The sequence below is a fragment of the Humulus lupulus genome, chromosome 3 (assembly GCF_963169125.1).
Source record: "Humulus lupulus chromosome 3, drHumLupu1.1, whole genome shotgun sequence".
NCBI classification, from domain to species: domain Eukaryota; kingdom Viridiplantae; phylum Streptophyta; class Magnoliopsida; order Rosales; family Cannabaceae; genus Humulus; species Humulus lupulus.
Window position 1 is genome coordinate 226,808,367 of NC_084795.1, and position 8,725 is coordinate 226,817,091.

Consider the following 8,725-nt stretch of genomic DNA (forward strand, 5'->3'; position numbering starts at 1 on the left):
TAAGCATGACACATCACCTGTTCATGTATATCATCAGATACGATGACCAATTCCTTTGGCCATGATATCGGATGCCCAATAGCCTGAATGACTATGTACATATTCTGATCAGGTTTTGCATAAGGAAGAGGCTAACTGACTTGGTAGTAGTTACCTTACTCTCTGTCAATGAGGTTGCCTGATGCAACAATATTGGATAGCGAACCAATGGCTAACTGACAACTAGGTACCTGCACATTATAATAAGTAGCATTATTTATATATGTGTGTATGCATGTACATACATAGTCATTTTCAACTATCAAATTGAAATTACCTCAGACACAAATGGTGCTGGTGGGTCGGGCTGATAGTAAGATGGTGCTGGTGGGTCGGGCACATAGCAAGATAGCCCTGGACGGTCGGGCACATAGTAAGATGGTGCTGGTGGGTCGGGCACATAGTAAAACGGCCCCGGTGGGTTTGGAACTACTGGTGGGACTCCAATATTGGATCCTGGACCACTCTGTTGGGCCATGAAAGATCTCAACATTTCCTCTTGTTTATGAAAACGTTCTTCTAGACGTGCTTCTTGTTGACGATGTCGTTCTTTTTGTTGACGAAGTCTTTCCTCAAACTCATTTCTCATAGCGCTAGCCGAAACAATATCTTCCGATTTCTCTTTCATTTTGGTAGGTTTCAGAGTATCCCAAAACAAATGCGGGGGACACACTGTGACCTTTAGCCCGAACACGCCCTCGTGGCTTGGGGGTGCCCAATGCCCTCGTCAACACATCATTAGGGCCTTGGGGTTCCCATTGACCCTCCTCAATGAGTTTTCAATAATGAGCTTGTAAAATAGAAGTAATTAATTTGAGTTAGTTATATAAAAATAAATATGATTTATATAATTTCAAAATAAAAACCAATAATGAATATAGCAAGTAACAGTATATATAAAAACATACAATGTTTTTTTGAACCTCAGCTGCCTCTCCAATAAGTTCTCCTTCTTTATTCTTTGGTCGACCCATCGTCCATAAGTCAACTTTATCAATATCAGATAATTGTTGCCCAGTCTGTTGTTGAAGCATCTCTTCCACACGCACGTAACCTCCTCTAGATAGGTTATGGTTGTATTTGTTCATTGCTCGATATTCTTGCATCTGTAATGTCTTATTTTTCCACTCTGGTGCTAATCTTGAGTTGACAAATTCTAACCATTGCTCATCATTTATGATGTCCTCAAATCCATGTGGTTTCCTAGGCGGAAACTCATCTGGTCTTTTCTCTAAAGCATTGTAGATGTGTTTCCTTGTCATGTCAATCTTCCACTGTCTGAACATCTTTATTGCGTCTTTCATTGTCTGCTTTTTGGAGCTATATTCCAACTGAAAAGTTTTCTGCAAGTTTGAAATAACAATCATATTAAATCACATATTTTAAAATCTTTAAGTATAATAGAAGTAATTAAATCATATCTTTGTTTTGGTCTCCGCTGGAACTTCATTGCAGGAGTTACAGTTGATGGGCACAATAGTGCTCACTATAGAACCCAACGCTGAAGATCGATTACTTCTTGCAGTACCTGTTACTTGACCATACTCATTGAATGTTACAGGTATAAGATTTGCTTCGCTTCTATTTTAATCAATTTATTCATCCATGTTCGTCCTCGCACATTTTTTTCATCTGTAATCTCTGGCTCAATATCAGGATTTTGTTGGGGATTTTCCTCATCATCACTATCACCAAAAGGATCTGACATCTGTGAAACATAAAAGTCAATATGATAAGTTATATATATATAGAACAAAAATATGACAAACAAAAACATATCATAAACAAACCAAAATCATTTTGGCAAGTATGACAAACATAATTATATTATACCTCTGTTGTGTGTATTTAAGCAATTAAAATTGTGCAAGTGTACACAGTCGGCAAACAAGTAATAAAGTGATAAGTTGAGTATCGTCTCCACTGGGATTGAATTAGCAAATAATTTTTCACAAAACAATTTCATGGTGATGAAAAATAAATTGAAAATGCTTCAAAATAAACTAAGATGACAATATAAAAGCAATAAAAATTCAATTTGGTGAAATGGGCTTTAATTATTAAATTCATCTATGTCAATTGACCTGTACGTTTTGCTGCAACAAAATCTTAGCAAATTACCCAGAGTTAACAAGAATTCCAAATTAATTCATAGAACTTTTCCAAATCCTATGGTATTAATTCTTTCACCTAATTTAACATATTCCTATGACAATCAAGTTTAAGAACCCAGAATTTAAGCATCAATTCATAATGGTTACACAAGGTAAATAACACATTCCTATGCTATTCATAAACATAACCTAACAAGATTATTCACTTGTGTCATTCAAATCTTTCAATTATATTCAAACTTCCCGGCATAAATATAACTCATTATCTTGCCATTGGTGGCCAATCAACAACAAGAAATCATCAATAAGCACATTTTAATGAACAATGGGTCAATTACTAAAATAAAGTGCTAGAAATTTAGAATTAAGACATAATGTTCATCAACAATTCAAGCCACAAAAGATTTCGTTCATGGCTGAATTCAAGAGCACAAATCTAAAATCAAAACAATCCATAACAAAATAAATTATAGTTTAAAAAATACAAGAAAAAGAAAATAAAATATTAAGGAGAAGGGTAAGAGAATCAAGCCAAAAAGATGTTCCCAAAATGGTCCTCCTCTCTTGAATCCTTCTTTTTCTTCTTCTTTCTCTTTTTCTTCATTCTCCACTTTTCCTCTCTAATGGTTGCTAGCTGTCCCTTGCTTCTACTGTATGTGCTTTCCTTCTTCTTGCTGGTTTTTCTTTACAAAAATGGCTGCCTCCTTTTTCCTTTTGGCTAATGCTTCTTTTTGTCTATTCTAGGTTTTCTCCTTTAGCCTCAAAGTACCATATTGCGCCTCCTTGTCAAAAACGTGAGTCCCCTCTTTTCTTTTGTCATTTTCTCCCAAATGTTGACTGATACTTTCTGTACTTGCCACCTCAGCCAATATTCCAGCTCACCCATTGACTTGCCACGTGTTCTATGTGCCCAAAAACTGCCTGATCAAAATGCTTCAGCAAAATCTGTTTTGCTGCAGCAAAACCTGATAATTCAGCCATCAAAAATTCAATTTAGATAGTTTCACATGTTAGTTCATTCTTTGTGCAATATTTATCCATAAAACTACTACCTTTAACCCATTAGCTATTAAAAACTACAAAAATAATTAAACTTAATTAAGATCATAAAAACACCAAAGTTAGCTACAAAAGCTAAAAAAAAAAAAACTAACATCACCCATGATTTTTCCACAATTATATGTTCAAAAGCACATGAAATAACTCTTTATTCAAGAGTTATCACACCGCCAAACTTATGACATTACTCGTCCTCGAGTGATGGCTCTATAAATAAAATGCAAATAACAAAAAGACACAAAGGACACAAACTAAACAATAAAAGACAAGGAAACAATAAAGACAAAACACAACAACAGTGGACAAACTTTGCTATGCCAATGGTAAAATGGGGAAGGCTCTCGAGAAATTTTATTTTGAATAAGAGAAGCTGAATTTCAATCTTTCACAAGTTTTAAACCAAATTCTTCAAGCATTAATGTTGTTGCCAAATTATGAATCAAGTGTTTCACCCTTTAGTGCATGCATAACTTTTCCTAAACAATTCCAATCACCAAAAATCAAGCCAGACCTTGGTCCTCAAGCTTAAATAATGTCTCCATAAGTTACTTAGTGATTCCTTCTCCACTAATGTAGACAAACACCATACCAAAGATCAATAGGACTTTATCAAGCTTGTAATGATAGGCTCAGGTGAAGGTAGGATAAGAGAGATGAATTTAGGCTCAAATCACCCTAAGCACCTCAATCTTTCTAGGAGCTAAATACATAAATGCACACGTTAATTTCCCCCAAAGAAAACCCCACAACACAATATAAATCTTGTCACTAGCCTTTATTACTAACATACAAAGACAAAAACTAAAACAACTTTTCCTTTATTTGAAGAGTTACACCCCCAAACTTATTTACATACATACATACTTTTTGCTTTCTTTTTTTATTTTTTATTTTCAGTTTTTTTTTAGATGCTTTGATGCAAGGGAGTGCACTCTTTAATATTTTTTTTCTTCTTTTTTCTAGAATAAAGATTAACAACTTGATGGCAAGTGAACAAGAAAATTGAGAACGCACTCTCCCCCCAAACGTAAAATCAGCATTGTCCCCAATGGTGAAAACAAGCAAAAGAAGAAAAGGAAAACTCTCACCCAATTTTCTCTCTCACAATTAATTCCTCTCAACCCCTCAAAATGCACAACAAATAAATCCTATAAAGATCAAGGTACTAAAAGGGCGTGGTGAAAATAGTTGATTATATATATATATATATATAAAGCTAGGCTAATGAGTGGCTAAGAAAGAAAAGTGACACATAAGCTCAATGGGGTGACTAGGGATAAACATGCATACAAGGTAGGCTTCAAAGGCTCAAACGGTCCAAAGATGACCTAAATCATTTCATTGGTGTGGTATTGTCTAGGATTTTGCCTCAAGGAAAATCACTAAGTAATTCTAGAAACTTAAGCTCTCACAAGAAACTAGCTCTTTCTAGGGTCTCAAAATTGTTTAATCAAGCCATGCACATACTAAAAAGAGAAACACTCTCATGAATCATTTGCTAGCAACATTCACACCCAAAGACTTTAGTTTAAAAGTTAAGAAAGAAAGACATTCAGCTTAAAAGTGTTTTTAAAGTGTTACAAAATCGTCATTGAGCCCCCTAGTTGAACACTAACAAAAGCAAAGAGTATCCTTAAAAGATTAACTAAGCAATAGGACAAGAACAAAACAATCAACAAGACAACACAGAAGAAATACGAAAAATAGACAATGAAAGGTAAACAACAAGATAGTTCCAAACACGAATTAAGTACAAAATATTAAATACATATCAAAAGGTGGGTTAAAGAGGCTCCCCGCGCCTAGTCCTCGGAATCAGCATCCGAAGGACTAGGGTCAACATGAACAACTAGACCGGTCCAAGCCTCCAAAATGGAGCTGGGAACACTGGAAATGCAGCAGTCGGTTTGGTGAAGTTCCGCTGAATGGACTTGATGAGTGCGACATCTCGCTGCTTAGCATACTTCCAATAGTCATGCGGCTAAGTTTCTAAAGACACCAGCCGCCCAAGAATTTCCCTCTGCTGAACAATGAGGTCAGTGAGTGCCGGAGCAAGGGGCGGAGCTGGTGGAGGCATGGTGGATGGCCTAGCTGCTGAGGCAGATGCGCGACTCTGACCAGTGATAGTGAAGTCGATGTCCCTGCACTCGAAAAGTACATCCTCTGTGGAGGCAAAAGTCACCCAGCTCGAACGCACAGCTGTGTGATGAGTGATGGAAAGAACAACTTTCCCTTTTCCTTCTTGGCACATATAATAATCTGCCTGGAGATCAACTGACCCACATTGATACTTATGCCAGCCAACATACAATATAGTGCGAGCACCCTCTCCTTGGACACCATAGTGTCATGCGTGGTGGGCAGTGATTAGTGCTCAAAAATATCATTTTGTTAGTTTTAAAGTTTAAAATTAATTAAGTTTTAATTAATATTTTTATGGATTTATTGTTATATATTTTATATTTGAAAATATTAATTTTAATTTAATTTGTATTTAATTTTCAGGAAATAAAATGTATTTTGACACAAAGAAAAAGAAAGAAGAAAGAAAGAATTAAAATTGAAGAAATAATGAAGAAAATGACATTTTTGAAGATGGAATGGCCCAAATAAGCCAGGCCCAAACTTTCAGCAGCCGAGCCGAGCCCGACCATACCTGCCACGACTGACGCCTCTAGCTGCGCCGTCCAACCCGAGCATGCTACCTGTCCTCCAGTTGTTAGCCTCTGTCCCCCATGTGCCCAACCACGCACACGCCAACAGCTGTCCCCACGCCGCTTGACGCCATCTGACGCGCAGCCTGCCGAGCAATTAGCCTCCGGCACATCGCCTTGCTGTCTCCCACTCCACCAGCATCATTTTTCCTTAGCCAATCTGAGGCCGACATGTGTCCCACTTGTCCCTTTTTCCATCAGATTTTGAAGCCACTTTCTCCACTTCCTAATGCACGTAAATACACATTTTGGGTCCAATTTTTACTATAAATAGAGGACCAAATGTAGGGAAAAAATGATCAGATGGTGGAATTAAGTGTGGAGAGTATAGTGAGAGAGAAAAGCATTTTTGCTCTTATTTTTCTTTCATTTTTTTACATTACTTTGAGTGAAAGCAATGCCTATTTAGGCTAAATTCTCTTGTGGAAAGGCTAGAGTGAAGTTCATGTTTCACATTATATTTTTAATATATTGATTCTTTATTTTGTTCTTCATTTCTATATATTTGTTACAATTACATTTATTTTCTTCTAATTTTTATTCTAAATTTATTAGTGTCTTTTACATAAGTCTAGTCATGCTCTTCTTATGTAATTTAGGCTTTTAATTTAATTTAGGATACTTGTTATATTATATGCTTTTTACTGCATTCTGCCATTGGTATTTTGTCGTTCGAAGGTATATAATATGATAGGTTTTTAAAATTAGAAGTTAGTATAATTTAATTAAAGAACATATTTTAAGGTGAGCTTTATTATATATATTTTCCAACTATAATTAATGGTGTAGAATTATAGTTGAGTATAATGAATCAATTGTATTAAAATATATATATATGTTTGCATGAATGAAACTTATGCCTTCCATATTTTCTTTCTGATTCTAATTCATCGATTTTGTTTATTTAGTGTAAAAAAACATATTCTTTTTCAAAGTTATATTATTTCAAAGTTTATTATTTTTAGTTTACTAATCTTTCTTTTTACTTGTATTTTACCTCTCTGTGGATACAACATAGCCCGATTATTACTGCGACCGCTTAGGAGTTATTGGGCGATATCAATTTTTGGCGCCGTTGCCGGGGAGGTAATTCTACAATTAAAGGTTTACATAGTAAATTAATTTTTTTTCTATTTAAAAAAAAAGTAGTATAATTTTTTTTAATTTCTCTTTTATTTTATTTTTCCTTGGTAATTTTTATTTTTTTATTCATTTTTTAATTTTATTTTTAGGTTTAGAATTTTATTTTCTAGATTTAGGTTTTTTCCGAAAAAAAAAGCATAAAATTTTAAATCATAAATTTAAAAAAAAAAAAAAGTATTGAGAACATTTGTGTAATTGTGGAAATTAGTAAAAACCAAACTTGTTTTGTCTTAGAAAAATTGGTTCTTAAATAAGGTCTGTGTTAGCGTTACCCTCCAATATTTCCTAAGAACCTCAAGGAGTTCTAGAAAAGCTCTTGGGCCTAAAGTGGTACCTTGGCAGCCTTATTACATTATTACACACTTGCGCTTATAATACTTACAAAATAAAAAAATATATATATACCACGCAACAGAGACGCACTAGGGAGATTTGTGAGACAACAAGTAGAAACTTTAGAAAACTCTCCTAGTTTGTCGTTTTCTTCCATTCGTTCAAACACCCGTGATTCACCAAGACTTCCTGAACCACCCACGATGGCTCATCAAGATGAAGTCCAACCAAGAACGCTACAGTATTATTTACATCTTACGCGTACAGCCACAACTTCATGCATAATGTATCCCAACAATATGCCAAATTTCGATTTCAAACCCGGCATGATTAACCTCTTACCAACCTTCCATGGGTTGGAAAATGAGAGTATGTACGTGCATATACGGGAATTCGAAGAGGTGGTGGCTACATTCAACAACCGAGCTGATGTCACCAACATTGTGAGATTGAAATTCTTTCCTTTCTCGCTCAAAGACAAAGAAAAAAGTTGGTTGTATTCCTTAAGGCCTAGATCTATCGGAACATGGGACGAAATGACAAAAGCATTCTTTGCCAAATATTTCCCGCCCCATAAGACTAGCAGCCTTAAGAGGCAAATCTCTACCTTCATCTAGAATGACCATGAAACTTTCCATCAGGTCTGGGAGAGGTTTAGAGATTTGATAAATCAATGCCCACATCATGGATACGAAAGCTGGCGTCTGATCAGCTATTTCTATGACGGTTTCACAACCGGACAAAGACAATTCGTACAAATGATGTGCAATGGCGAATTCCTTCAAAAAGATCCTGATGAAGCTTTCGAGTACCTCGACGATCTTGCTGAAAAGTCCTACACATGGAATGGACCGAGTCCTATGGATAAGCCGCGATCAATTGGAATCTACCAATTAAAGGAAGATGACAACGTCAAAAGCCAAATTGAATCATTGAGACTACAATTCGAGGCTTTCAAATCTCAAGAAGGTAGAGGAATCCATATGGATGCAAAGGTAGAGACATGAGATCCATGCTTCATATGTGGAGGGACGGAACATCAACAGCAAGAGTGCCCAACTCTTGGTGAGTTAAGAGGAGGAAATTAGGAACACTGCAATGCTTTAGGGGAATACAAGAAGCCTTATAACCCTTTCTCAAACACTTACAATCAAGGTTGGCGCAACCATCCAAATTTCAGCTAGAAGGATTCAAACCAAGCATCTGGGAGCCAATGGAGGTCTGAGCAGCAACAACCACCAAAAGCATACATTACTCCTCAAAATAAAATGCAGTCAAGTAATTCTCTAGAGAATAATTTGCAGATGCTTGCGCAAACTCAAA

General features: G+C 35.9%; 1 non-coding gene across 1 annotated transcript; it reads right to left on the reverse strand.

Annotated features, from left to right (window-relative positions):
• Positions 1 to 7,986: 7,986 nt before the first annotated feature.
• LOC133827843 (small nucleolar RNA R71) lies at positions 7,987 to 8,093 on the reverse strand. Its single transcript, XR_009890494.1, has one exon. It is a non-coding gene; the product is annotated as a small nucleolar RNA R71 (small nucleolar RNA).
• Positions 8,094 to 8,725: the final 632 nt, after the last annotated feature.